Raw genomic sequence first — 18,185 nt, forward strand, 5'->3', positions numbered from 1 at the left:
GGGTTCTGGGTGGAAACTATTTTCCTTGTAACCACTTGATCCTTGATTCAAGAGATATCTTGATTTCTGACCACAAAGTTTGTTTTTCAACCACTTAATCAATCTGTAAACACTGTGTGAAATACTGAGAAACAAATACAAAAGTGAAACTATGCCTGTTCTTAACTGCAGAGATTGTGTGTGTGTGTGTGTGTGTGTGTGTGTGTGTGTGTGTATGTATGTGTATTTGTTCCCGGCATGTATATATGTGTATATCTTCACACACACACTCATATTTAAGTGCACATATATAAACATATGTGTACGCATTATATATGTGTATACATGCATACGTGTACATATATACACGTATGCATATAGTTTGGGCAAAGATTATATGGTTAATTGGAAGGACAGGACAGGATCAGAGAAGGCTTTGTGAAGTAGGTGACACTTAAAAGAAACCTGGAATCCCAAAAGGTAGAAGTGAAGAAGAAATGCATTCCAGGTTAGAGGAAAGCCAGTGCAAAAATAAAAACAAACAGAAAAATGGACTGGCATGAGTATGGTGCATAGAGGGAGTCAGTATGTCTGGATCAGAGACTGCATGGAGGGGAGTAAAGTGAACAATACTAGAGAGGTAGGAAAGAGCTTAATGATGAAGATATTCCCATGCCAACAGAGGATTTTATACTTAATCCTAGAGGTAATGCAGAAAAAGTAAAGGTGATTGTGTAAGAGGAAATATCATACCTGTGTCTTAAAGAAATCACTTCGGTGTCTGTTTGGAAGATGATTTTGAATGTAGAGAGGCTTGAGGTAGGGAGACTAAAATGGAGATTATTGCAGTACAGGTAAGATATGATAACAGAGCTTAGCCTATTAGGAGGCTATTAGTGGAGAGGTGGAGATTGAATGGGAAAAGAAGTGATAAGATTAGGCAATTGATGGGGAAAGGGGGTGAGTAAAAGTGAAGTGTTGAAGATGATCCTGGGTTGTGACCCTGTATATCTGGAAGGATGGTGGGAAAGATAAGAACTGGGACATATAGGAAATGGGGTAGATTTGAAAGGAAAGATATTTGAGTTCTGTTTTGGGCATGCTGAATTTTGAGATGCCCCTGGGACATCTAGTTCAAAATGGCCAGTAGGCAGAAGCTGATGTAGAAGGGGATATCAAGAAAAATACTAGGGCTTGATCTATATTTTTATCATTTCTATCGGATCTACATCTGTATACGTAGTAATTGTACCCAAGGGAGCTAATAAGATAAATTAATCAAGCAGTAAACATTGATAAAAATTCATATTATCTAAAGTACGGGGATACAAAATGAGGCAAAAGACAGTCTGCTATCTAGGAGCTTACAATATAATGGGAGGGGAGATAACGTGCAAACATATATATAAACAAGCAGAATAAATGGGAAATAATTAACAGAAGGAAGGCAGTAAAATTAAGAAGAGTTTGAGAAGGCTTCTTGTTGAAAGTGGGATTTTAGATGGGACTTAAAGGAAGCAAGGGAAAGCAGGAAGTAGAGATGAGGAGGAAGAGCATTTTGGGCATGCAGGACAGCCAGAGAAAATGTCCAGTAGAATGTCTTGTTTGTATCGAAGAGTATATGGCTGGGGCAGCTAGGTGGCGCAGTGGATAGAGCACCAGCCTTGAATTCAGGAGGACCTGAGTTCAAATATGGTCTCAGACACTTAACACTTCCTAGTTGTGTGATCCTGTGCAAGTCACTTAACCCCAGCCTCAGGGGGGAAAAAAAGAAAAAAAAAAAAAAAGAGTATATGGCAGGGAGTAAGGTATAAGAAGAATGGCAAGGTAGGAAGGGTTATTGCTGTCTCTGGACTCCATCAATCTTCTCTTTCCTAGTCTCTAGTTTTTTCTTAGAAGTTATTTCTTAATATTATTTCCCCCCACTTACATGTCAAGACAATTTTTTAACCTTCACTTTTACAAGATTTTGAGTTCCAAATTCTTTATTCTTTTCCTCTCCTCTTTTGAAAATGGTAAATAATGTGATATACATTATAAATGTGCTATCCTGTAGAATATATTTCTATATTAGTAACAGTTGTGAAAGGAAAAAAATAGGTCAAAAGGAAAAAAAAAACATGAAAAAGAATTAAGTGAAAAATATACTTCAATCTGCATTCAGAGTCTATCAATTTTTTTATTTAGATATGGATAATATTTTCCTTCATGAATCTTTTGAACTTGGTCTTAGATCATGTTCATAATTGGTCATCACACAATGTTACTAATATTGCATACAATGTTTTCCTGGTATACTTTGCATCATTTTGTACAAGTCTTTCCAAGTTCTTCAGAAATCTGCCTGTTCATCATTTCTTATTGTATACTAGTATTCCGTTACATTTATATAACACAAATTATCCAGTCATTCCCTAATTGATGTGTATCCCCTCAGTTTTCAATATTTTACCACCATGAAAAGGACTACCCTAAATATTTTTGCACATATAAGTCCTTTCCCCTTTTTTATGTTTTGTTTGTAATACAGACCTAGTAGTAGAATTGCTAGATCAAAGGATATACACAGTTTGATTGCCCTTTGGGCATAGTTTCAAATTGTTCTCCAGAATGATTGGATCAGTTCACAACTCTACCAACAATGCATTATGCATATTATGCATAACCCATATCCTCTCCAAAGTTTATCATTTTACTTTTTTTTTTCCTATAAGCCAATCTGATAGATACGAGGTTGTACCTCAGAGTTGTTCTAATGTGCATTTCTCTGATTAAAAGTGATTTAGAGGAAAGCTTCTTAAACTGTGGGTTGTAACCCCATATAGTATTAAATAACTGAATGTGGGGGGGTTATGAAAAATTGGTCATGAAAAATTTGGCATCAGTAAAAGGTATCAGATATTCTGCCAGGATTTAATTCTTTATGTAAAAATAAACAAGTACATCAATATCATTAATGTGTGAATTTGCTTTCATCTTTAATAAATGGTAAAGTCATATATATGCGTGTATATATATATATATATATATCAAAGAATTAAAATAAATTTCTTTGTGACTTATCAGTACATTTTTTTATTATATACCTATATGCAAAAGGTCATGTAAAAATTTCTTGGACAAAAGGGGTCATGAGTGGAAAAAGTTTAAAAAATCCTGATTTAGAACATTTCTTCATATGCCAACAGGTAACTTTGATTTCTTTATCTGAAATCTTCCTGTTCATATCCTTTGGCCATTTATCAATTGGAGAATGGCTTGTATTCTTATAAATTTGACTCCACTCTAAATATTTGAGAAATTTTGCCTTTATCTGAGATACTTATTATAAATATATTTCCCATTTTATTATCCCATTTTAATGTAATCAAAAAAGCTTTTTTCAATATAATCAAAATTATTTGCTTTATATTTTGTTATGCTCTCTATCTCTTGTGTGGTCATGAATTCTTCCCTTCCCCATAAACCTGACAACTAGGCTATTCCTTGTTCTTTTAATTTTCTTATGGTATCATGTCTAATTCATCTACCTATTTTATCTTATCTTGGTATCATGGTGTGAGATATTGGTCTTTACCTAGTTTGTGCCCTATTTTTATTTTCCAGTAGTTTTTGTCAAATAGTGAGATCTTATCCCAAAGATAGAGGTCTTCAGGTTTATCAAACACTAGGTTACTATGTCATTGACTACTCTGTCTTGTATACTTTATTCCACTAATCCACCTCTATTTCTTAGCCAGTACCAGGTAGTTTTGATAATTACTTCTTCATAATACAGTTTGAAATCTGGAATTATTTGGTCACCTTCCTTTGTCTGCCCTTTAACTTTACTCTTGCTTTTAAGCTTTTTATGGTATCTTTAATCTTTGTCTATATACCCATAACTATTTCTTTTTCTTTTTTTTTTTACATGTTAAATATATTATAATATATTCTAGATACAATATATGTGTGTAGAACCGAATTTCTTGTTGCACAGGAAGAATTGGATTCAAAAGGTAAAAATAACAGTTCCCATAACTATTTCTTATTCCTCAATTTTCTCATGATTCTAAGTTGTTTCTATACCAAATTCCATCTTTTAAAATACAAAACAAATCTTTAATCTCTGTCACAATATTGTCTCATTTTCTGGGTCTGTCATTTTCCCCTGACAGTCGACGGGAATAGCTTTGGGAACTGTTATTCCCATTCTTAAATCATACTGGAGTCCTCAAGTAGAAAAATGAACATATATAAAACCCAATTAATTTTAAGTGCTCTAACATTTAGTAAAGGTACTGTTTGTAATCAGTATGTAATTTTAAAAATGTTTTATTATCTTAAAAATAAATTTTTATTTTTATATCATTGTTATTTCCATATGTTTTCCTCCCACTCTGCATGATTGGATACTTTTTTTTTTTTTTAACAAAGTATAAGGTATAATGTTCCTTTCAAATAAACACAGCAGTTTAGCAATGAAAGGAACAAAAAATGTCTTTTGGGGGTAAAGGAAATTATAGTCATTGTCATAGCATGTGATTGTTATGAATAAATATTTTGATGCTTAAAAAGAGTAGAAATAGAAGTATGTTATAATCTACTCTGTTAATATATGAGTATGAAGAAACAGCTTTCATATGTGATTTGGATTGTTTTAGAGAAAGAAATTATCTAATTTTTTGAGGACTTGTATGTTTTTGTTAATGAGTTTGAAAGATACCTTACTTGTTTGGGAACAATTTACTCTTATAAACAGTTAGTTAAATTTGAACATAAAGAAACAAAAGAAGAGATAAGTAATGAGAAAGATTGCCAAATTAAAGTCATTAGAAAACTGCAAAACATGATGTATATATGTCAAATTGCATAAATACATTTTATTATTAAAGATTATAAAACTAAAATAATGAGAAATTGTTTGAGGGAAGAAAAGAAAAGAAAGAAAAATTGAAGAATCAGAAAGAAAAAAAAAAGCTGTCCCGTGAGGATTGGTGTGCTGGTAAATGTTTAACAATCAGCTTTTAGTGAGGAGTTAGAAGGTGGGGGTTGTTCACAGGACATATCTTTAAGTTTAATCTGCTTTATTAACATTTTCTCCATCACTTTCTCTAGACAGTCATCAAAACAATAATTCAAGCCTTGACTTGTAGAATTCGAAATGCTGACACTGAAAATGAAACAATTGGCTGCCGTGAGCTTGTTGGAGCTAGCTCTAGCACACCCTGCCTGCTGTGGCAGTTAGAAGCAGTCAGCTGATAGAAGGCTTCAGCTGAATAAACTTAACTTCATTTGCCAAGAGCTATTGCCCTTCAGTAACATCTGTTATGAAAGGTAAAGGTTTCCTTAAGGGTTCGCTGCTCTCTGCTGCCACTTCTGGCCTGAGACGGAAAAACACAGGGGATATTTGCACCTGTATCATGGCGAACTGAATGTTTGGAGAGTTTCATAATATTGGGGTCTGTGACTAAGACGTCATCTGTTCAGTATAACCCAGAGAGAGTCACAGCCTTGCACTTCTGTGATTTTAAGGGAAACGAACAGTTTCTAAATGTCCTTTTAAAGGTGACAATTAAGTGAAAGAGCTTTAAAAGACTGTTTGAGGAAAGAAAAGTTTCCCCAGCTGAAGAGGGGTGAGGGTCAACAGTTAAGCAGGCAAGGAAGCAGTTTCATATAGTGCCACCGAATGGTTCCTGAATGGACCAATAACACCAGCAGCCCCGAAGTGTGACCTATCCTAAGGATAGAAGTCTTCCTTGCCCATGTGCTTCCCTAGTGCTTATAAATGTGGGCTCGCTTTTCAGCATAGCTTTTGAGTATATTTGGTGGAATAGTACCATCTGATTTTATGTGTATCTTGTGATGTATTTTATTATTTGTATATAATAGGTTTCTTTATCAAGTAAATGGTTATGTTTAAAATCTAGAAGTAGCAATTTTTGGGAGTGCCTCATTGTTTAAATATCACACATTTTGTGTGGGTTACCTTGTAGGTGTGTGGATGTAGAAAAAGAAAACATATGATATGGGGGCTGAGAGCTACAGAAGTAAGAAGGTGAGGGTAGGACCCTGTGGGAACTATGTTGTAGTGGACTACCTCTGGGAACTTAGACTTGCCAGAGTGAGAGCAAGCTGGAATGAATAAGGTAGATCCAGAAAGAAATAAGATATTGGACCTGCCCATGCAAGGAGGAATGAAACACACACACACACACACACACACACACACACACACACACACGCTATGTTGTATGATATTTTGGCAGTCTTAATACCTCCCTTTATCTCTAATACCTCACTGGCAGGGACAGTGCTCAATTCTTTCCATTTTACAAGAAAAAAAGATTGGTCCTTATAATTATTATATAATTACTCAGAGTTTGGCTTCCTTTTATCATTCATTTACATTATTGTAGTCGTTTATATCTTTATTCAGGATCTGCTTACTTCACCCTATGTCAGTTCATACAAGTCTTCCCACTGCATGTTATTTTGAGGAAGGGCTTTTTTAGGCTATTTATTTGCTTGGGGTTTTATCTTCCCCACACTACCTTGAGTCATAGAAACCAGGACCAAAAGGGTGGAACTTTTAGGATACAGGTTTTGACTCAGTATGAAAATGGATTTCTTAACAATTGGAGCTGTCTAAAAATGGAATGAACTACTTTATGAAGTAGTGAGTTTCTTTGCCACTGGAAGCATTCAAGCAGATGGTGGACAACCACTTATTGGGATGTTTGTCAAGGTAATTCACCATTGGGTAGAAAATTTGGACTAAATGACCACCAAAGTCCCTTCTATTCTGAGATCCTACATCCCTATAATCATAGAACCATGGATTCTTGGAAGAGACTTTAGAGATCTCATAACTCATAACTATTGGAAATCTTACATCAGGGTGAAGTTAGCCCATTTCTTTTTTAAAAAGGACTTAGTTCATTCTAACTGTAACTACAGCTACTTTCAAATATCCTATATGACATTTAAGAGCTTTAGCAATATGTTCAGTAGCCTTGTTGAAAAAAAATTTTTAAAGATGAAATCTTGCCCAGCAAAAGAATTTTCAGAAGGGCTTTAATTATAAAATAACAGGTTCCACATCACACCCCACCCATGTTAGCCAAGGCTACATTTCTGAACTTCAGCTGAAAGCAGGAACAGGCTATAAAATTCAGTGAGATCATAACCAATTTAAGCCATACTTATAAAGGAAATTTGAACATCAAGCTGGGACCCTAAAATTAAGTGGGAAACCTTCATTGGTGAAGAGAAAATTTGGGGAAATTTTAAGAAAACTCTCCAGAGATAGAAGTCCACCAGAAGCCTTTATAAATAAATGAATTCTGCAGAGACTTTTAGGACAAGCAGGAAAAGGAAAAATGCTTCCAGGTGTAGACTGAAATGGGGAAAGGAAGATAACAGAGATGTAGATGAGAGAAGGGAACAGAGAAAGCAGATGGGATTGTTATCCTAGGCAGAATAAGGGAACTGTGATAGAGAAAAGGAGTAAATGAGTGAAGTGATCTTGGCAGAAGAAGAGGAGAAAAGCCTTTGAAGGTATAGAAGTATCTGAAAATAGAGCAGTGGGAATTGTTGGCTATAGAGGTTTTAGGTTCACATATGGCATCCAGCTGTTTTATTGATATCTGGCTGCCCAGCACTTTTACCCAAATGTTTGCTTAGTACCCAATGCAGTGTCTCACTGACTCTCAAACTACCTGAAACTATCTTCTATTAGGTTGTTAGCTATGACTTTAATAATAAATATTATCATGAATATTAAATCTTTTAGTAATAAGAAAGACTTGAAATAAGGCATATAACTGACTACATAAAACCGAATTATAATTCTCACTTTGCAATGTGATCTATGTCTCTGCCAGTTCTAAGCCATAGGGATACAGGGAAATTCTCTTCATGATATTATTATATTTTTAAAAATGAGTGCTGAGCACTTAAAAATACACAAAATAGTAAGGTAATTTCAACTGAAAATCTCTTCAACACTGTAGTGTGGAGATTGACGGGTTGGATTATATTGATTTCTTTCTTGACTCTGTTACTGATTTCAGTTTAGTTCAACAAATACAAATTTTTTGACAGAAGGCCAGTCATTAGCTTTCTAATACTTCCATTCCTCCAATTATTAAAATGTTTTTTTTTGAGTTCTTTGTAATTGGTCTTTAATATTTTTATTACATGTCTTTTAGATCTTATATGTTAAATTTTCCATTGAGTCCTTGGTCTTTCTGTCACAGATTACTTGAAAGTTTTTCAGTTATTTTAATTTTCTTTTTTTTTTTCATTCAGAATTACACTAAATGTTGTTGGATAAATCATTTTTGATCACAAACTAAGGTCTTTTCCTCTTCAAAATATAATGTTTGTTCATTTTTTTAATAGGATGAAGTCAAAGCAGTTCTTTTTTTTTCATTAATTTTATAATTATAACATTTTTTTACAGTACATATGTATAGGTAATTTTTTTTTACAACATTATCCCTTGTACTCCCTTCTATTCCGAATTTTTCCCCTCCTTCCCTCCACCCCCTTCCCTAGATGGCAGGCATTCCCATACATATTAAATAACTTATAGTATATCCTAGGTACAATATATATGTGCAGAACTGAATTTTGTTGTTGTTGTTGTTGCAAAGGAAGAATTGTATTCAGAAGGTAAAAATAATCTGGGAAGAAAAAAAATGCTCACAGTTTACACTCATTTCCCAGTGTTCCTTTTCTGGGTATAGCTGATTCTGTCCATCATTGATCAATTGGAATTGGATTAGCTCTTCTCTATGTTGAAGATATCCACTTCTATCAGAATACATCCTCACACAGTATCATTGTTGAAGTGTATAATGATCTCCTAGGTCTGCTCGTTTCACTCAGCATCAGTTAATGTAAGTCTCTCCAAACCTCTCTGTATTCCTCCTGTTGGTCATTTCTTACAGAACAATAATATTCCATAACGTTCATATACCATAATTTACCCAACCATTCTCCAATTGATGGGCATCCATTCATTTTCCAGTTTCCAGCCACTACAAAAAGGGCTGCCACAAACATTTTGGCACATACAGGTCCCTTTCCCTTCTTTAGTATTTCCTTGGGATATAAGCCCAGTAGTAGCACTGCTAGGTCAAAGGATATGCACTTTTTGATAACTTTTTGGGCATAATTCCAGATTGCTCTCCAGAATGGTTGGATTCTTTCACAACTCCACCAACAATGCATCAGTGTCCCAGTTTTCCCACAGCCCCTCCAACATTCATCATTATTTGTTCCTGTCATCTTAGCCAATCTGACAGGTGTGTAGTGGTATCTCAGAGTTGTCTTAATTTGCATTTCTCTGATCAATAGTGATTTGGAACACTCTTTCATATGAGTGGAGATAGTTTTAATTTCATCATCTGAAAATTGTCTGTTCATATCCTTTGACCATTTATCAATTGGAGAATGGCTTGATTTCTTATAAATTAGAGTCAATTCTCTGTATATTTTGGAGATGAGGTCTCTTTATCAGAACCTTTAACTGTAAAAATGTTTGCCCAATTTGTTACTTCCCTTCTAATCTTGTTTGCATTAGTTTTGTTTGTGCAAAAACTTTTTAATTTGATGTAATCAAAATTTTCTATTTTGTGATCAATAATGATCTCTAGTTCTCCTTTGGACATAAATTCCTTCTTCTTTCACAAGTCTGAGAGGTAAACTATCTTATGTTCCTCTAATTTATTTATGATCTCGTTCTTTATGCCTAAATCTTGGACCCATTTTGATCTTCTCTTAGTATGTGGTGTTAAATGTGGGTCCATGCCTAGTTTCTGCCATACTAATTTCCAGTTTTCCCAGCAGTTTTTGTCAAATAATGAATTCTTATCCCAAAAGTTGGGATCTTTGGGTTTGTCAAACACTAGATTGCTATTTTTATTCACTATCTTGCCCTGTGAACCTAATCTATTCCACTGATCAACTAGTCTATTTCTTAGCCAATACCAAATGGTTTTGGTGACTGTTGCTTTAAAATACAGTTCTAGATCAGGTACTGCTAGACCACCTTCATTTAATTTTTTTTTCATTACTTCCCTTGAAATTCTCGACCTTTTGTTGTTCCATATGAATTCTGTTGTTATTTTTTCTAGGTCATTAAAATAGTTTCTTGGGAGTCTGATTGGTATAGCACTAAATAAATAAATTAGTTTAGGGAGTATTGTCATCTTAATTATATTCGCTCGGCCTATCCAAGAGTACTCAATGTCTTTCCAATTATTTAAATCTGACTTTATTTTTGTGGGAAGTGTTTCGTAATTTTGCTCATATTATTCCTGACTTTCCTTTGACAGATATATTCCCAAATATTTTATACTATCAACAGTTATTTTGAATGGAATTTCTCTTTGTATCTCTTGCTCTTGGATTGTGTTGATAATGTATAAAAATGCTGAGGATTTATGTGGATTTATTTTGTATCCTGCAACTTTGCTAAAGTTCTGAATTATTTCTAATAGCTTTTTAGCAGAGTCTTTGGGGTTCTCTAAGTATACCATCATGTCATCTGCAAAGAGTGATAGTTTGATTTCCTCATTTCCTACTCTAATTCCTTGAATCTCTTTCTTGGCTCTTATTGCCGAGGCTAGCGTTTCTAGTACTATATTGAATAGCAATGGGGATATTGGGCAACCTTGTTTCACTCTTGATCTTACAGGGAAAGGTTCCAGTTTATCGCCATTACATATGATGTTTACTGAAGGTTTTAAATATATGTTCCTTATTATTTTAAGGAATAGTCCATTTTTTCCTATTCTCTCAAGCGTTTTTAGTAGGAATGGATGTTGGATTTTATCAAATGCTTTTTCCGCATCTATTGAGATGATCATATGGTTTTTATTAATTTGATTATTAATATGGTCAATTATACTAATAGTTTTCCTAATATTAAGCCAGCCCTGCATTCCTGGTATAAATCCTACTTGATCATAGTGTATTATCCTGGGGATGATTTTCTGAAGTCTATTTGCTAATATCTTATTTAAGATTTTAGCATCAATGTTCATTAAGGAGATTGGTCTATAGTTTTCTTTCTCAGTTTTCAATCTACCTGGTTTAGGTATCAGTACCATGTCTGTGTCATAAAAGGAATTTGGTAGGACTCCTTCAATCCCTATTTTTTCAAATAGTTTATATAGCGTTGGAGTTAGTTGTTCTTTAAATGTTTGGTAGAATTCACATGTAAATCCATCTTGTCCTGGGGATTTTTTCTTAGGGAGTTGGTTAATAACTTGTTCTATTTCTTTTTCTGAAATGGGACTATTTAGACTACTTACTTCTTCCTCTGTTAATCTGGACAAGCTATATTCTTGAAGGTATTCTTCCATTTCATTTAAGTTATCGAATTTATTGGCATAAAGTTGAGCAAAGTAGCTCCTAACTATTGTTCTAATTTCCTCTTCATTAGTGGTGAGTTCTCCCTTTTCATTTTCAAGACTAACAATTTGTTTTTTCTCTTTCCTTTTTTTAATCAGATTTATCTATTTTGTTGGTTTTTTCATAGAACCAACTCTTAGTTTTATTAATTAATTCAATAAGTTTTTTACTTTCAATTTTATTAATCTTACCTTTTATTTTTAGAATTTCAAGTTTCGTGCTTGTCTGGGGGTTTTTAATTTGTTCCTTTTCTAGCAATTTTAGGTGTAAGCCCAATTCGTTGACCCTCTCTTTCTCTATTTTATGCAAGTAGGCCTCTAGAGATATAAAACTTCCCCTTATTACTGCTTTGGCATATCCCACACATTTTGGTATGATGTCTCATTATTTTCATTTTCTTGGGTGAAGTTATTAATTTTGTCTATGATTTGCTGTTTTACCCAATCATTCTTTAGTATAAGATTATTTAGTTTCCAATTATTTTTGGTCTATTTTCCCCTGGCTTTTTATTAAATGTAATTTTAATTGCATTGTGGTCTAAAAAGGATGCATTTACTATTTCTGCCTTACTGCATTTGATTTTGAGGTTTTTATGTCCTAATATATGATCAATTTTTGTATAGGTTCCATGAACTGCTGAGAAGAAAATATGCTCCTTTCTGTCTCCATTTAGCTTTCGCCAAAGATTTATCATATCAAACTTTTCTATTATTCTATTTACCTCTTTGACTTCTTTTTTATTTATTTTGTGGTTTGATTTATCTAATTCTGAGAGTGCAAGGTTGAGATCTCCCACTATTATAGTTTCGCTGTCTATTTCTTTTTGCAGCTCTCTTAATTTCTCTTTTAAGAATTTAGATGCTGCACCACTTGGTATGTATATGTTTAATATTGATACTGCTTCATTATCTATGCTACCCTTTAGCAGGATATAATGCCCTTCCTTATCTCTTTTAATTAGATCAATTTTTGTTTTTGCTTGATCTGAGATGAGGATGGCTAGCCCTGCTTTTTTTGCTTCACCTGAAGCATAGTAGATTCTGCTCCACCCTTTTACTTTTAGTTTGAATGTATCACCCTGTTTCAAGTGTGCTTCCTGTAAGCAACATATAGTAGAATTCTGACTTTTAATCCAGTCTGCTAACTGCTTCCTCTTTATGAGGGAGTTTACCCCATTCACATTTATGGTTAGAATGACTAATTATATATTGCTTGCCATCCTGTTAATCCCTGCTTATGCTTTTCTCCTTTCCTTCCCTCTTGCCCCCCTACCCAGTATTAAACTTGTGAACACCACTTGCTTTTCACAGCCCTCCCTTTTTAGTATCCCTCCCCCACCTTAAAGTTCCTCTTCCTATTTTACCCCTTTTTCTCACAATTTCTGTATTGCCTTCCCCTTAACTTACTCCTTCTCTCTCACTTTTCAATGAAGTAGAAGATTCACCATAAATCGAATATATCTATTGATACACATTATGTTCATCTCCTTCCTTTCTTTCTCTCAGATATAATAAGTTACCTTTGCCTCTTTATGAGATGTAGTACCACCACTTTACTCTTTTTTATGATATAATTTCCTTTTCACCTCTAGTTTCTAGGACAAATTATACATGTGTTCTTTACATATCTTTATGGCAGAAATATAATTCTCAAGATTTCTTTTTACCTTTTTAGAAATCTCTTGAGTTCTGTATTTGAAGATCAAACATTTTGTGTAGGTCTGGTTTTTTCATCAAGAATAGATGCAATTCATTTATTTCGTTAAATGTCCATCTTCTTCCCTGGAAAATGATGCTCATTTTTGCTGGGTAAGTTATTATTGGCTGCATACCAAGTTCCTTAGCCTTTTGGAATATCATGTTCCAGGCCCTTCGTTCTTTTAATGTGCATGCTACTAGATCCTGGGTTATCCTTATTGTGGCTCCTCCATATCTGAATTGCTTTTTTCTAGCAGCTTCCAGTATTTTTTCCTTTGTCTGATGGTTCTTGAACTTGGCCAATATATTTCTTGACGTTTTGATTTTAGGGTCCCTTTCAGTAGGTGATCGATGAATTTTTTCAATGTCTATTTTACCCTCTGTTTCCAAAATGTCTGGGCAGTTCTCTTTGATAATTTCCTGGAAAATAGCGTCCAGGCTCTTTTTTTCCTCACATTTTTCAGGGAGCCCAATTATTCTCAAATTGTCTCTCCTGGATCTGTTTTCCAGGTCTGTTGTCTTTCCAATAAGGTACTTGACATTCTTTTCAATTGTTTCGTTTTTCTGGTTTTGCTTGACTACTTCTTGGTTTCTCCTTGAGTCATTCATTTCTACTTGTTTGAGTCTAATTTTCAATGATGTGTTTTCTTCACTCACTTTTTTTATATCTTTTTGTAATTGTCCAATTGAGTTTTATCTTCTATGGAATTTTTTTCCATTTTATTTTTTAGAGAGCTGTTTTCTTTTTCCAGCTCACTAATCCTGTTTTCCTTGGAGTTGTTTACCTTTTCCAGTTCACTAATTTTATTTCTCAATGATTTGTTTTCTTTATCCACTCTGTCTTTAAATGCGTGGAATGACTTCTCCAGGCTCTCTTGCCAAGCTTCCCTTTCCTTTTCCCATTTCTCTTCTAGCTCTCTTGTAAGAGCCTTTTTGATTTCCCCTATGAGATTCTTTTGTATTGAAGAGCAGATCATATCCCCCTAAGGGGATTCCTCTGGAGACAATCTGCTTTTAGTGCCCTCAGTATTTGAAGTCTGCTCTCTCTCCATACAGAAGCTGTCAATGGTTAGAGCCCTTTTGAATTTTGTGTTCATTTTGTCAGAGCTAAATGGAAGAAAACAAATTGACAAGAGAAACAATCGGTCTGTTTCTGGGGGGGGGGGGAATGTTGCTGGATGTTGTTACTGGGCTTCCTCTACAGACTGAGGGAGACAGCAGCGAGGCACTTACAGGACAGCAATGGCTGTGCTGCATCTGTGCTCTGAGGCTCTGAGAACACCCTGAGTCACTCTGGGTGGGGGTGGGGGTGGCCAGGACCCGAGAGACGCCAGCTTCCTGAGGTTTTATTCTTCACCTCCAGTAATTACATCTTCTCTGCTGCTCCTGGCTTGCTGCCAAGACAGAGTATCCACACTGGGGTAAAAGTCTTTTCGCAGAAACGGAAGAGAAAGCACCCCTTCCCCTTCTGGTCTGAGCTGAGTGAGCTGCCTGTGTTGCTCTGGCTGCCTGCCCTCAGTCTGCGCCCAGTCTGTTTGTCCCCTCCCCCAAGCAAACACAGACCTTCTCTGGCGAATTTCAAGGATGTCTTCTGTTGGTGATTATTTGTGGGTTTCTTTTCTGGTCAAGCATTAACTCCGAGGCTTGTCATGAAGTAAGTCCTGAGAGAAAATGCAGAGCTCAAGCAGCTGTCTGCCTCCACATCACCATCTTGGCCGGAAGTCCTATTAAAATACTTTTTAAAAATGCATTAATCTTGTTGAGATATTATTATTGACTGATGCTTTCTTAGAAGCCTTAAACTCCTGAGATAAAAAGATCCTAGAAGAAATACAAAAGATTGTACCATTGTATTTATTCATTTATTTCTCAATAGTATTTTATTTTTCCAAATACATATAAAGATGCCTTTTTTCCAATACAAGTTATTTTGTTATAATCTCAATAGAATGTGAGCTCTTTGATTACTGAGACTCTTTTATCTGCATATCCCCAGTGTAGAACACATAGCAGATATTTAATAAATATCTGAAAGTTACTTGATTGATTGTTAACAAAAATGCTGCTCATGTAGCTTCTTTTCCCCCCAGACACTGTTGTCATGCTTCCCATCCAAGGAAGGGAAGATAGTTCAAAGTCCTTTATAAGATTTGTGAGTTCATCCTTGCAATAGTCTTTTATTTTTTATTTATTATAGAAAATACTATGCTAATACTTAACACGCATGACCCTGTATTTGATGCTTTGTTGTTTCGAAATTGTTTTTCAGTCATGTCTCACTTTGTGACTCTAATTTTAGCTTTTCTTAGCAGATATAATAGTTTGCCATTTCTTTCTCCATTTTTACAGATGAGGACATTGAGTAAAACTGAGTTGAGTGACTTGTCCAGAGTCATGCAACCAGTAAATATCTGAGGTTACATTTGAACTCAAGAAGATGAATCTTCCTGACTCTAGGGCTAGAACTCTATCCACTGCTCCACCTAGCTGCTTTACAAGTATTTAATTTCTCATTGCTCTTGTCTTTGTATATGCTCTCAAAATTCACCTAATTTTGAATTTCACAAACCCTGTATCTAGGACAAAGAGAGTTTAGAGTTGCCCAGCAAGAACTGTGTTGTTATCTGTTTCCAAATAACAGCTTGTAGCTGAAGAACCAAACAGGAGCTTTAAGTTAGTCTTATTTATTAGTACCCTTGCCAACATCACTTTAATAAGTGAAAAAATATTAATGGCATAACTACCATAGTCAAGAACTCTACCCTTGAAATGATCAGGCTTTGATTCTATCAGCCTCTGTAGTGAAATTATTCTGATTTTTTCCAGTTTAATATTTTAGTTAGAAAATAAAAATAGCTAGCATATATATAGTTCTTTAAGGTTTATAGATATCATCATTCAATCCTCACAAAATTCTGGCAGGTAGATGCTGTTATACCAATTTTACAGATGAGGAAATTGATCTTGAGAGAAGTTAAATCCCAGGGTCACACAGACTGTGTAATTGTTTGAGGGAAAATTTAAACTGAGGTCTTCCTGACTACTCCAGTGTTCTATTCACTGTACCACCTAGCTTTTTTTTGTCCTAAATTCATGCTCTACATATACTTTTCCCCCCTCTCTTACTTCCTCCTTTTTGTTTTCCCCAATCTCTTCTCACTGGTAACAATTGGTATAATAGACATCAGAATGTATCTTTCATTTAGAGACTAGCTCTTCTATGGCTGCCACTATGTCAAAGATGAGGGCGCTTGTCATGCAATCTCCCTATCCTACTCAAGTACCTGACCACCCAGTCTCTTGTCTTCCCTATTTCCATTTTTTCAGAATGGTTACTCCATAATTCTTACTAATCTTCCATTCTCTTTCTGCACTGCATTCCCTAGGAACAAAGTAACATAAGATTGTATCTAACAATAATCTTGGAAACAATTTTTTTTTCTCTTTTTAGATAAGTATGATTTCATTAATGAGAAAGAAGTCAAGACTTTAAGTTAAGATAACAAGCATTTATTAAACACCTCCTGTATTCCAGGCTCTGTGCTCAGTTCTTGGGGATACATAAAGACCGTAAAATATTCTCTCACCTTAAGAAACTCTCAGTTTAATGGGGAAGACAACATATAAAAGATTATAAATAAATGAGATAGTATATATAAGTTTTTTTTTTTTTTGTGTGTGTGTGTGTGTGTAAAATAAATTAAAGATAATCAGTAAAGGAAAGACCATAACTTTAAGGGAAATTGAAATGGTGGAGAGACTGATGTGAAAGTGATGAGCCAGGGAGATCAACTGGAAGCCTATTGTAGTAGACTAGTTATGAGGCTATGAAGGATGGCAATATCAGAGGAGAAAAGAAGGAATATATGAAAGATATTTTGAAGGTAGTATCACTTTGAATTGGCAATAGATTGGATTGGGGAGGAGCAATGAGGAGATAAGGAGGATATGAAATGGGTAGCCTGGGAGAGTGGGAGTATAGTGGTGACCTTTGACAACTTAGTTAAGAGCTCGGGAGGGAAAATAATGAGTTGAATTTTAGACATGGGGGGGTTTTAGATGTCTGCAGGTTGTCAGTAGTTTGTCCAGTCTGTGATGTTCAATGGGCAGTGGGCAGTGAAGATGAGAGAAGGGAGGTTAGGAAAGAAGTTAGGGTTAGATAAATTGAATTGAGGATTATCAACATAGAAATGATAATTGGGGGCAGGCAGCTAGGTGGCGCAGTGGATAAAGCACCAGCCCTGGAGTCAGGAGGACTTGAGTTCAAATGTGACTTCAGGCACTTAACACTTCCTAGCTGTGTGACCCTGGGCAGATCATTTAACCCAAATTACCTCAGCAAAAAAGAAGAGAAATGATAATTGATGCCATGGGAGAGGATGATGATGACTTAGGATGTATATAAAAGAAGACTAGCTAGTTTCAGAGTTCTTCCCAGCTCTAAATACTATAAAAGCAAATTTTGTAGCTAATAATCTCTCAATATTACTTTCCCATGTGTCAGGCAAAGAGGTAGAGTGTATAGAATTGGCCTCAGTACATGTTATCTTAGATAAATCCCATAGCCTCTCAGTTTTCCAGCCAGCTTTCCCAGTTTATAAGTTGCAGGGAAAATATGTTGATAGGAGCATCCTTATCTAGGAGTTCCCTAAAGCAATGGTATATAGTGAAGTCCTTTTTTGAGTAAGACAAGAAAGCCACTCATTTTATCATACTGTAATACTAACTGCCTTCTCAGTATCCTGATTCTTCCTTTGAGAGCTCCCTATTAGTAATGTCTACCCTAAACTTGTTAGTTTGTGGGAATTTATGAGCTCAAGCCTTGAGGTTGTTTGTATGATTCATTCTTTCAAAATTATATCCTTCCCCCTCCCCAAGCCTAAAGTTCATTTTGGGGCAGCAGAGAGTTTTCTATAAATAGTTCCTAACAATGGAAAAGAAAAAACCCAGTTTTCAGAGAAGGTCAGAAAAAAATTACATTCTCAGTTATCTTAACCATTCTAGCAAAATCACAGCTGGTCTTGGTAGAAATACTGAGTAATGAAGATTGTACCACTTGAATTGTCTATAAGCTTCATTAGTGATACCTCAGTCTCTTCATTT

The 18,185-nt window shown here is 35.0% G+C and overlaps 1 protein-coding gene across 4 annotated transcripts in view; it reads left to right on the top strand.

Moving 5' to 3' along the window:
• Positions 1-18,185, top strand: part of WNT5B (Wnt family member 5B) — a 147,349-nt gene that overhangs the window by 34,209 nt on the left and 94,955 nt on the right. The gene's annotated exons all lie outside the window — the stretch shown is intronic.

This window comes from Sminthopsis crassicaudata, chromosome 5 (assembly GCF_048593235.1).
Source record: "Sminthopsis crassicaudata isolate SCR6 chromosome 5, ASM4859323v1, whole genome shotgun sequence".
Lineage (NCBI taxonomy): Eukaryota > Metazoa > Chordata > Mammalia > Dasyuromorphia > Dasyuridae > Sminthopsis > Sminthopsis crassicaudata.